This window comes from Struthio camelus, chromosome 7 (assembly GCF_040807025.1).
Source record: "Struthio camelus isolate bStrCam1 chromosome 7, bStrCam1.hap1, whole genome shotgun sequence".
NCBI classification, from domain to species: domain Eukaryota; kingdom Metazoa; phylum Chordata; class Aves; order Struthioniformes; family Struthionidae; genus Struthio; species Struthio camelus.
This window is the reverse complement of record NC_090948.1, coordinates 30,309,075-30,322,531: the sequence shown is the minus strand read 5'-3', so window position 1 is coordinate 30,322,531 and position 13,457 is coordinate 30,309,075. Positions and strand designations below refer to the sequence as shown.

The 13,457-nt window shown below is 36.1% G+C and overlaps 1 protein-coding gene across 11 annotated transcripts in view; it reads right to left on the bottom strand.

Moving 5' to 3' along the window:
* ANXA11 (annexin A11) overlaps window positions 1-13,457 on the bottom strand; it is a 73,535-nt gene that overhangs the window by 47,691 nt on the left and 12,387 nt on the right. The window contains exon 3 of one of the 11 annotated variants that reach the window (XM_068950566.1): window positions 8,830-9,014. The exons of the other annotated variants lie outside the window; for them this stretch is intronic. The gene's annotated coding sequence lies outside the window, so the exon portion shown is untranslated. The remainder of the gene's footprint in view (window positions 1-8,829; window positions 9,015-13,457) is intronic. 11 annotated transcript variants of the gene reach the window in all.

Here is a 13,457-nt window from a genome sequence, read left to right as displayed (position 1 = left end):
ATTACCATTTAAATTGGCATGGGTACTGATTCTACTACCCATTAGGTACAAAAGTCACTTTATATGTCTAATAATTTCACAACTATTGAGATTTTCATTCAATGGGCCGTCTTATGTCTCTACATTACGACTGGGGCACAGCACTTTTGGCAGCAAAAAATCTCAACAGTCCTCAGTGCAATTCCAGTTAACTGATAATTAATTGCTTAATATGATGTGTAATGAAAGGTTGAGGGCAAGGTAGAAGAGATGATTTTCATCTCTGCTACAGCTTAATAGCAGGGACACTCCTTTGGATCCTACAGATTTACATAGGCTGGTGTTTGAAAAGACTACATTGCGTGGATTTCTGTGAGGCTTGTGTGTGAGGCAACAAAAGTTGTCCTTTCTGAGAAATGTACCCAGAAAAGAGTATTTCCTACTCAACAGCTTGGACAAAGAATTGAAACTGCCAAAAGCTAAGGAAAGCTGCCAAAGGGGAGGGAAGAAAATTAAGCAACAAAGAAGAGTAAACATTTTATCAACAAAAATAAGGGGTAAGGAAAGGCAAACTTATGGATACTTATAATCATAGTACATAAAACACTCTGCAACAAGAAAGAGCCAGAGATTTCAGCTAGGGAGCATGGTAAAAGCTTTTTAACAGGAAATGGAGACATCACCTTACTATCTTTCAAAATGTATGATTTTCAGAGACAGCTCAGATAGACAATAAAAAAAATAGTTACAATCCTGTAGCTCCTTTTAATGCTAAGAATGATTAAAAATGTAACATATAAACTGGAGTTAAGATGCTCCTCAGTGTAACCTGCAAGTAACCTTATGGATTACAGCCTGTAAACTGTAGGAAATAGTCTCTGATTTCACTACATGATGTGCACACATACAAGGCTACAGAAATTGTTATTTACCATTTCTCCATTGGTCACCAGTATCTGGGTTTTCTTTTGTTCAATGACTGATAGATTAGAATTAAATTTTGTTCAGCTGTTGCATGGATAGAACAAGACTAAGGTATTAAAACTTCTATACAGAACTAAAATTATGCAGCCACTCCGTTGTAAGACTATGACTTCACAAGAAAAAAAACAAATTTCTTTCTCCATAACCAAGATAGACAGGAAAACTCAGAAAACCAACTCTGGTATATTCCAGAGAATGCAAACAATGACATTTTAAGTTCTGTCCTAAAATAAACTCATATTTTTCTTCAATCTACGCAAGCATTTCCACATGCACTTTTAAATGAGTTTGGGAAGGAATTTCAAAGAAATATCTTCAGTTTGTTTCTGTTTTCATGTAATCAAGGCTGTCTCTAACAAGAAGTTACACCTGACTGTGCAAACTGAGCTGGTACATTACTGTCACAGAGAGATTAGATACTACTAAAATTAAGAACATGGAGCCACATGTCATGCTTTGCAGCATAGTTAGTTCTCTCATTACAATCTTCCGCATATATTCCTTTATTAGCGTGCAATTCAGTATAGTTACAAGAATTATGTGTCTGTGCATTTGTACATGCATATGCATTCTGTATTTCAAATAGCTGTGGCAGTTATCACATATACCTGCTATTGGAGTTTTTATTTTGGTCCTTAGGTGCACATGACTCTAATGGTATCCTGTTTTCTTGGTTGGAATGTGCATGTAAGTGAATAAAAATAAGAAATCCAATTATTTGCATGATTAGTGAAAGTGATCCTGTGTAAGGATCTCTGGATTACCATAAACTGTATGGATGATTATAAAAAATTTACAGTAGCTGGCACTGAACTCTATGTGGCAGTAATGTACCAGCTCAGTTTGTACAGCCAAGGCTTAAAATAGGTAGGGAATTACACGATGCAGGTGTACATAAGGAGGTATTAAGACTAGACCTGAAGAACTATCAGGAAAACAAATAAACAAACAAATACTGAAACAAAAAAAAAAAAGAATCTATGATTTAGTGTTACTTAAGGAAAGCATCTCCCTGTCTCCCTCCTGCATTATGATGGGCACAAATTGCCCTTTGTTTTTTTCTGACAATGTATTCATGCTTGGCAGCAATGGTACAGTCTTAAAATCTACTTATATTTTGAGGTCATCCTGTCTGGCTTTATAGGATCTTTTGGAACAGAGCTCTGCAATTTTCCATCCTAAGACATCTGATAGCTACACTAAAAATAGCCCTGTGGCAGTTCCTCTGTTTAAGATACACCTACTAGTATGTGTCATGCTGATCATAGTTTAGAATCCTCTTGGACCCTCAAACAACTGCTGGTGCCCTAAAGACTGTAACAGAAAGAGTCTCGACGTGTTTTTTTAAACTATCATTAATAAATTATGCTCCTCATAATCCATATTAGAACTGTATCTGTTTCTGCACATCGAGTGTATGCAATATACAGCATTTTCTGACCCCACGGAAGGGGATGCAAATCAACACGAGGGGAGGGCACAAAGAACAACTTAGCGTTGTTTGCACAGCTGTGGTGTCATTTTTTCCCTTGCATTACGTTTTCTAGTATTCCTGTCCCAACCAGTTAAATACCCAACAAGATTAACAAATGACCTCCAATGATTTATTAAGTGCCAATAGTTAGAAGAGCTAGACAAAATCCTGGTTCTGTGAATATCCACTCAGATAATTTAGAGAAATTTGAAGAACTAGACTCCCACTAAGACGACCGTCCGCAGAAAATATCTCATTAGTAGGGCTACTAGGATGTATGATAGTAATTCATACCCTAGTACCTCAAGGCAGAGGTTAATGACCCTATAGCACTTAGCAGCAATGAAGGCTGTTTGCAACAGGAATGTTTCCAGCTAGGCTTTATTTTACATTTTCCTTAAGATACATCAAATAGTTGCATTCTATGTGTAAGCAGAATCAAAGATCATATCAAAAGGAATAGAAATGCTTGAAAAAGATTAAACTTGATAACTTGATAACAGCTTGATAACATACCTTAATTTCATTCTGAAAGACTCTTTATGGTATCTGGTTTGCTATTCTGACTGAAACATCTACTACCAAGATCTAGGGAGTACAATTAACAAGGCCTAAATTTCAGCACTACAGGATCAGCCCCCATTTTCTAGTTTGTTAATTGTTTGAAAAGACTTTCTTGCTTTATCAACTAATAAAATGAAGCTTCTGGAGGTTAGTAATCTAATTTTTAAAAATCAGTCTTCATTATTCTGTCACCTTCTGTGGCCTGCAGATATCAAGACAAAATTAGCCACTTGATGTCTCCAGTCTTGCTTTTCTTTCCATGTATAGTTTTTAGTAATAAAATTGTTGCACAAATGAACTTCTCAAATGGGACCTACAGACAACAATGTGCTGAGGTTTCAACTTGGAAAAGTCTAGCCTATTTCCTTATTTCAAACATACAATTGTAAATTGGGGAAGCATGAAACCTAAAGTTACCCCAAAATACGAGCAAGAACCAAGCTTATCATATCAATCATAAGTTAAATCAACATGAAATGTAATATGCACCAAATGTGAAGGGAGGAATGACATACGTATGGTGAGGGGGAGGCATGGAAAAGTGAGAGCAGGTCATTAATAGACAGACTTGTGTTTGATAACATCTTCCCCTAAGGTGTAGAATGTCACTCCTCCACCCTATGAAACTTTCTTTATTGCTTCCCAACTATTAGTTTCAACTAGGGGTGCTAATTTGATCAACTTTTTTCTTTAAATGTTGACTTGATTCAGTATAAACATAACCAAGATAAAGTTAACAATTACATGCATCTAATTACATCATTCATCTTCCCATTTTTCCATGCATGTCTTGCAAGTGTGATATATACCAGGTAATATTACCTGAATTTTACCTGGCATTACTGAGGTCTATCAGATTTGAGACTAGGAATACAGAGAGACAGAGAGGAGAAGAATACGGAAGTGGTTAAAGCATTAAAATTAAGGTTCTAGAAACTTTAACTTCAAATTTTACTTTACGATGTCTTTTGAGATGCCAGATGATAAAATTCGCTGTCTCTCTACCCACTGAATTACCCGCAAAAGAGTTCCTTCTGCAAATCCCAGAAAGCTTAGATATCTAGAAACAAGGAATGCAGCTGGACTGGCAAAAAGGATCCTATCCTGGAAAGCCTGTGGAAAGGAATGTGAAACCAACATGATCCTTCCATGCACTTGAAGCAATCCGATTTCTTGGATGTATAAACAAGAGCACGTTTACGGATTTGTATTGGAGAAGTGATTTATCTCTATATATGATATTGGTGAGGGGAAATGGAATACTGTGTAAAACTGAAATCCATACTTTAATTAAACCAGTTGAAGTTTGGGGAGCTGGGTAGCAGGAGGGAAACACTGAAGAAATTAAAATAAAGTAGAAGAAAGCTTCTGAATTAGTTTTTACTTAAAGGTCTCACACTATTTAGTCTAGCAAAATGAACAGGCAATGTGATTACAGATAAAAGAATCTCCATAAAACTGATAAAAACTTTTTACTTGTGAACAAACAACAATACCAACAATACCCCATCAGCCAGTGGCTGAGGCCACTTTTAGTGCAGAGGGTGATTAACCACTGTAACCAACTACCTAGGAAATGGCAAATGCCTTATCTGTTGCATTTTTTTTTTCCGATCAAGAAGATCTTTTTCGCCAAAGATATTGCAAAGATTATATAACATTTAGAAAAATTCAGTAGGCTGTGTATAGAGTTGGTCAGAATAAACATTTTCATAGTCTCTTCCAGCTTTGAACTCTGTGAAGAGTTAGACCTTCCCTTCCACAACATTTTGAGGTGAAGGTTTTGATTCAAACTTCTATGCAAAATCCCATTACCCACTGACGTACCTAGTAGCATGATGTATATTTTTAATAAGGTTTCTGCTTCACAGCGGTAGAAGGGAAGAAATACAAGCATGCACAATGAAACAGTTAAATGCATCGCTAAAATTCAAGCCTGAGGGAACTGAACCATATGCCAGCCATATCTGCAGGGGTGACTGGTCAAGTAATTAGGTAAGCCTTTTTGTAGACAACTGACGTTATAACAGGGATTTTTTTTTTATTCCTTCCCAAGAAAAATACTGAATACAGTGAGAGGGAATAAGCCTACACATCAATAAAATATACTGGAATACACTCACCAGAAAACACAGCATCTAAACTTTGACGAACAGGTCTTCTATGCTAGCGCAAAGCTACATACTATTGCAGACATTAGCAAAAATGTGTATTTGAGCTTGGAAATACTCAGGATCCCATCATGAAATCTCTTAAAAGTTCCCCTCAAGGTAATTTAAGAGCCAAATGAGTGGCAAGGAAGAGGCTGAGTGGCAAGAAAGAGGTATGTGTGAAGCTAAACTCTTGTCTTCTGGGCACAATACCTAGCATTCCCTACTTATTTTGACCATTGCATTTTTGGTCATTTCTGACCTTGCTTCCTCTACTTGTTTCAGAAAGTAGAAAGGCAAACCCTGACACATTCCAGGTCAGACGCAAATCTATAATCTGTGCTTTTGGTCCTTTGAAAACAGGGCCAAGAACTGATCACTTGAGAGCTTTTTGTTTGTTTGCTTGTTTTTTTTGCAATGAGCACCTTTTACTTTTTTATATCCTTCACCAGAGGCTGTGTTTTCAAACACTTTGGAAGTACTTCAGCAAAACTTGTCAAACCAAGTAATTCATATGACTGAAAACATTTAAGAGACCAATTCATTTTTTCCCTCCTATTCCTCTGCATTACAAGCAACATAATAGTGAGGAGAAACATTACCCTGTTTTTTGGGTCACATTTTTCTCCTAATCATGATACTGCTGGGAAATATCTGCTGGGTGTACCACAGATGAAAAGACTCCCCAGTTAAACTGGCTCTTTTTCAAAATAATTATTTGCAGCATTGTTGTAACCACTTCTTCCAGTCTTCTTACAGCCACTGACTTCTAGTGCCATCTCCAAATTCCTCTTTTCTCTAGCTGCTGTTCCTTTCCAGCAGCTACTACGCGATCCATACGGTTTAGCTAGAGCTCATTAACAATAACCTTGAGCTGAATGAGACTGCCACAAAGCCACTCTAATTTACCCCAGTCCTGTCCAATCAGACTGTTATTAACGTATCCAGTAACACATAAGAGCATTTTGCATATGCTACAGAGCATAGTGCTCAGATGAGTTTTACTCACAAGATATGAAATTGATTTAAAAATTGAACCTTCTCAGTGAAAGGTTTTATCCTCAGTCTTCCCAAGCATTTAATCTTATTTGGATCCTCCTGTGTTCATCCTCAAGATGAGGAGGAAAAATTAAACTATAAAGGCACTTAATATCCTTATTCTCTGTCAAAAGCAGGTATTGCAAGAGAGTTAAATAACTGTAGTTCAAGGCGAAAAGAAGAATGGTGTACCTCATAGATCCCATCAACATCGAGCTACATAACATAATCATTTCTGATCTTAGCAACTGACCTATAGGACTACAATAACAGATACAATAGATGGATTGACATAGGTACGAAGGATCCAGTGGACTATCCAGCTGGGCCCTGTTGTGCTGAGCACTGGTAAAGCACAGAACAAAAGACAGTGCCTGATACAAAGATCAAATGATCTAGCTCGAAAAGGGGGACAAAGGGAGTGAAGAGCAATAGAAGTGAAGGGACTTTCCTAAGCCTGCTTCTCTAGAGTAGTTCTGTTGCTGGAAGACGACTAAGAATACAGCTCTTCCCAACTCCCATCTATTGCCGTAACCACAAGATACATACCAGTAATTATTCTTCAAGATCCTGACTTTACTGTGTATTGATTCATTATTTAGAAGCAGAAAAACAGACAAACAGTTCAGAAGTGTAGTAAGAAATCAATGGATCACTGTTAATTTCCTTCCCAGTATCCATTGTTCTTTATGAGATGCTTCAACACAGTATTTATGGGAGCTCTCTAAGCAACAACGCAGCCCTTCTTAATCCAAGCAGTGACATGCTTTTCAGTTTCATTTTCAAGGAGATGCTTCAGCAGTTGAAATGTTTAAAAATTCTTGGTTTATCCAGCAATTTGGGAAAAATGCAAAGATTGGCAGGTGCAACAGTGAAAATAAATTCCCCAAAGAAGGGGAGAAGTTAGGGCACTGAATAGAGATTGGAAAAATAGCCAAAACTTGAGTTCTGAAAACTCAAACTTCTAGAGAGTGTTCCTATAAGATCTCACATTTCCTTACAGAAAGTAATAAATTTAGATTTCTAACACCCATCTGAGGTAGGTGAAGACAGTCCTTTCTCATCAGATTAGTTATCCAAGGTGCAAAGAAGATAAATATTACCAAATCCTGACCTTTGCTGCAAAACTATCTAACAAAATCAAGCCAAACATTTTCTGGTGTTGATATGAAACCCTTTCAAATAGCAGACTTTACAAACACACAATGATTTAAACATCTTGCAGAACAGCAAAAGAATTTTTTTTAAATGCAGTATCATAGAAACAGCACCAATCATTCATCAAAGGTCTATTGTACATGGTGCTGACACCAAAAGTCAGTTCACATCATACAACTACCGTTCTATAATCATATTAGTTTTGTTTTTTGTTTATAAATGTAAGTAATTTGTATTTCTATAACAAATTAAAAAGAAGCAAGAAATTTCTGCCTTCCTAGAGAAAAGACACATCAGCAAGTGCCAATAGGTAACTATTTAAGGATTGCACTACATTAGCAAGTATTTTACAGTGTGTATTTAATGGATTTGTAAAAATAGATGCAGTATTTTTGGTCCAAATATTCAAATATAGGTATTCAGTGTAGCCATTTGCTACTGTAGCTAAAGTTCAAATTGATATTTTAAGAAAACTGAGTGGTCAGAACTCCAGATCACAAACGCCCATGCATTCATATGGTACAATCACATGGCTGTGTAGGTGCTGTGTACCAAACACTGTTAGAATGATATGGTTTTCTCTTCACATTGAAAAAGTGTGGTGCTATAGGAGTAGGACTAAGGTTAGTGGTTTTCTGATAGGAAAAAATTACCATGTTGCTGTCTATATACGCTGCACTGGGATTTGACCAATATATATGGTTTACTATCCCACCAATACATAACTTCCATAGAAATATATCCTCAAGAGACTGTTTCTTAAATTTAAAACAGTCCTCATTTTACCTGAATAGCACATTTGAGTCATTCATTGATAGGAAAGGTGACCTTAGGTAAAAGCACAGTTCAGTGCTTCCCTAAAAAAGCATAGAGGAGTATCGGGGATGACATGAAACACATGGTTTCAAAGAGATAAGGAGCCTGAATTCCACCTCTAAAGATGAGGTTTTGAAGAATCCGTATTTGAATTTTACAAATGAGAGTTCCTTCACACTAAATCCCCTCATCTCAACATCTATGCAATTTAGCAACGTTTCAATTCCGCAGCTAAAGCTTCAGGCTTCTGTAGCATTGAAAGACATGACTAGGAGATTTAGGCAGTGACTATTTTCAAAACTGTAGAAGACGACATGCAAAAAAATCAGCTCACACATGGAGTCATCTGAATAATGAATTCCCTCATGCATTCCCTAGAGATCCCCAAGTTAAGAGACAAATAAAAGGGGTTTTGGACAAATTCTGAAAGACGGTCTAGCTTGAGCTAAATCTCAAAATCTTATACAATGCATCATAAAGTGGACGAGCCAGTCAAAGAAGATAATATGGGACAAATTTTTCCGCAGTAAAATATACCTTTACCTGCCAAAATTGGAAATGGATTTTTTTCAGTCACATTTGCACAACATCCTACTTCACAGAATCTGGCCTAATTGTAAGACATTGAAAATCTGAAAAAAAACCCACTGCCCAGTACATTTATACCATATTTTGTGCTGAGTGAAAATTCAGAAGCAATAGCTGCATTGACTGCTGACAGATTATCAAAAGCCTTCCAGGGAACTTAGTTACTGTCGATGCAGAGCAAGCAACAGAATCACTGGGCCTTAAGTAACCACTGGTCAAAACAAACAACCAGGAGGCAGCATTCCAACATCTACTTTTTAAGCCTGAAAACAAAAGAATTGGCAATTACTAATTATAATAATGAATGCCTGCTAAAGTCTGAGCAATTCTCACTTTATCCTTCAGTTAGATACAGCCTGAAGAGGATGCAGGCAAATTCAGGTATTTCAAAATATACTGCTTCAAATCAGAGGAAAATATTTTGCATGTTTCTAGAGAAAGGAAATAATAATAATAATAATAATAATAATAAAAATCTATCCTGATAGTGCGCATTAAAATTTGGAAAAACTGTTTTGAATTTTTTATTTCCATATATTTGTAAATTGCCTTATGAAGCATCATGAAAGAAGTATTGGCATGCTGTCCTCTTAATTTGTTTTTGTTATTTTTAGAATAACTGAGGCCAGCTGTTGCCTAACGGTGAGTAAAGAAAACATCTTTTTTTCCTCTAAATCTTCTTTCTTGATCTTCTTTCTAAAAAGAAGGTCAGAGAGACATGATAATATATGTATGTGGAGAAAGCTTGTCAGAGTATAAAGCTATAGTCAATTCAGAGATTTATAGCATACAATATTTGAAAAAATACAGTTAACTACAATCTATAATAAATCATTCCTTTACAGTAATCCTAAATATTTTAGGGAAAAACCAGTGGAAAGTTATTAAGGACAGCATAGTCCAACATTGCGATAAAAAGAATCAACTGCTCAGTCAAAGCAGTGTGTTTCTTAGAAGAAAATCTGTTCCCTCCTTCAACTATTTGAATATGGTATTAAGTTAATAGAATAGGCAGCAACAGAACTTATGTGCTTTGCAAAAGGCATTTTGAAGAGTTCTCTCATAAAGATTAATAAGTAGCTGTGAGCACACACATGTATGTAACCAGAGACATATATGTATATTCCTGTCATGGGAAAAAAAGCGTAAAAACAAGATGTATTCTTCCACAGATGAAGAAAAATGAATACCAGAATAACCTAATCTATATCTGTGAATTATATTATTGATATATTTTTTAAAGATTTGAAAACAGCACAACAGAGCCATGAAATAAAGGAGGCTTGAAGGAATAAATTTCCAAAGTAAAACCAGGTAAGTTATTTCAGTCTTAACTTTTTGTTAAGTTTTGTCACATTATTTTTTTCAGATGTATTAATTTTTCAAAAATTATTTGCCAAGTCATTTCTTTGAATAATTTTTGCTCTGTAGATCACATGGAAGCAGTATACTACAAGGATTAGCCATTCATTATGTATCACTGTTTTCATTGGCACTGTAAAGCACTGGCTATTTTTCTGAATACACAGATGAATAGGAGTTCATATGAATATGCAGAATATAACAAGAAGTGTGTTTCAGTTCTGTTCTTTCACAAGGCTTCTCAGCATAAACTTCATGCAAATAATGGCTTACATGCAGCTGCAGAAAAATATGAAGTATCCTGAAAGGCCGTTCCAGGCAGACTGTTCCATACTGCACAAACACCTCACGTGATCAGGTCTACATGAGTTAAAGTATGCTAAGCAGGTCAAAAGATTCCCACATTGAAAAGTTGCTGATCAAAACATAGCAGACAGTAGTTAAATGAATCAGAGCAAATATGAAAATTAAACTCAGCATTTTAGTTAAATAGCATATGAGCAGTGACTTACTACATTTTATGTTTAGTTTTAGTCTGTAACATTTAAAAGAATGCATAATGGGACTAACACCTCTGAACTCATGAGCCTGATTATTGATTCACATCTAGCTTGTAACCGATGGTAACTAAATACTAGGTTCTCAGAGTTATGTTATCTTTTTGAGAAAGAAATTTTGAGACAAAGTCCCTAAAACCATTTCCCACACATGGATGCCTGAAATACAGAAGAGAACAGCCTAGCCATGGATCCCTTTAGGACCAAAGAGAGACACTGCTGTACTTTCTTTGGACTCACAGAAGTATTCTGGCTGTGGAGGCAATAAATCTGATACCTTCAGTAATTTATAAATTCACATTTTTCAAACTCCTAGCTTTAGAGAAAAACTGGCAGTTTTGCTTTGCTATAAAATTATAACAAGCTTTTCAACTACACAGCAGTTTTTGCTTGGGATTTCAAAGTTGCCATTGTTCTCAAAAAATCACTTGCAAATACAAATCTGCAAATACTTATACCAAATCTGTCATAGCAAATAAATGCATAAAACAACTCTCATCTAAAGAGAAGTGGAAGACTAAGAGGGATCATGAGGAAAAATATATTCTGTGCTGTCTTGAGTAACACAGTATTAAAATACTATAACACAAAAAGACAAAGCTTAGGGTCATTAAATAAATACTTTATCACGCCTGTAAAACATAATTTGTTAACCAAAATGTTAATTGAATCAAGTGTAGAGTTAAAAACAAATAACTGCTTCATATACCAGTAAGCACTGTAAGGCTTGAACTCTCATTCAAGTATATTTCAGAAAGTACATCTTTAGTACTTTGAACAGCCGAAGCTATGCCCTGTGGTTTGCAGAACAGACACTGGATTCATTCCAGGAGATGGAAGCACTCCAGGTAAAGTCAGCAATTATGGCAAACCCAGAGCCTTCCTCTTGTTAGAAGAAAGGGTGGCTTATTAGTTCTGGAAACCTGTCACAACCAGCCAGTGGAAAAAAATGGAGCTGGAGATATTCCAGGTAAGATACAGCAAAATGGTTTGCAAACAAAGCACTCGCCATAAGCTAGGATTCTTTTTTTTTCACCTAAACAATATCTCCCAGAAAAAACAATATCCACTTCAAATCTAGCCTATACCTACATTGCAGCACGAGGAGAGGTTGGACAGTAACAGTACAGCTTTAAATGAAAAAATGTTTGAAGTGCAAAGCTTGTAATAAATTATTAGCTTACATTTGGAACTTTAGGGCCTGGGCAGACACTTAAAAACCGCAAACATACACATAGCCAAACAAACCCAAACTACTGCAGAGATCCAAAGCCACTCTTAAAAGTTTTGGTTTTCATTACCTTCACTTGGTGATCAGTTTAACTTGAAAGGGTATCAACTTTAAATAAAATTAATAGCTGATTGTAACATAGCTGGTCCTAGGAAGAACAGGAAATGCATTATTTTTGTTTTCCACAGGTATTCCACAGACAAACAGGGAGTGAACTTCAGGTTTTAAACATATCCCAACCAAAATGACAGGGTGCCAAAAGGCAGCCAGATTCTTTAAAGTCACTGCTTTGCAGTGTTGTTGTTTCTCATTCACTCTTAACAGGAGTGCAACTTTACAATGCTGTCTAAACAGTGTGAAAAGAAAGGAATAACTTAAATAAAGGCTTTTACAGTTCCCTAGTAGTGTGTGTCACTCAAACCACAGCCACTCTTAATCCCAGTTCCAATAAACAGTGAAAACTATTCCCTTAAAGTCCATGTTGCAAAGCAAGGCAAAGGAAATGGTTCAAGAGACTGTCTTTCTCAGGGGCCCCGGGGAATGCCAGGATCTTTAGCAGCCAAGTCAGCTCATTAGAAAAAGGCAGAAACTAGCTCAAAGGTAAACACTACCATGGAATAAAGGAGAATTATTCTTAATGTGTTCAGATTTTAGTCAGCCCTCTAAAGAGGAGGAAATTCAATAGAACAAATAATTTTCAGAAGTGGACTAGCTGTCTAGGATTTTTTTTTTTTTTTTTTTTTTTTTTTTTTACAGAAAACTGGTCTTTTTTTTCAAAGCAAAAGGCGAGATAGTCTTTGCATCCCAAATGTAGAACATATTTTCAACCAGGAGAATGTATTTCCAGAGTACCCATTGTTAAAGCACACTCATCAAAGTATCGCTATGTGGTTTAGTGGTTGGAGTAAGAAATTCTAGGTCACGGCTTTGGCTAGCTCTGCCTGCCATGGTGTTCACTTTTATCCACAGATAAGTTTTTTAGTTACTCTGAATTTATATACCCCCCAGAACTGGTTTTATTGCACCTGTCAAATGCATGTGAACTCGCCCTTATTTAATATCAGTAAAATACTTAGTAATTCTAGAGCAACATTCAGCTGAGAGTCTTGAAAGAAAAATGTTATTTCTATAACCTGAAGAGAAGATGATGATTTAGGGACATTTGCTTCTTCTCTTGCTGGTTGAAACTTGGTACACATCACAAATAAATTCCTGACGTGATGGCTGTTTGGTATCTTTTATCAAATAACACATAGTCTTGATTCCATTCCAAGCAAATAAGTGATTATCAAAACTAAATCAGGTTACTCTTCATGGTATGGATCTTTTTGGATGCTACACAAAAATGATGAATAGGCTACATAATGGAAGAGACGTAAAACAGAAGTATGGGGGATGACAAACTATACAGGGTATCACAACCTGAAAATGTTTTATGATTGTTGAAATGCCAATATGACAAGCATTCATACAATATTCTGTGCCCTGCAGAAACACAGGAATCTTATGATTGTGAAACTCATTACTAACAGTAATGCTCAGGTGAGAGCCTTTTT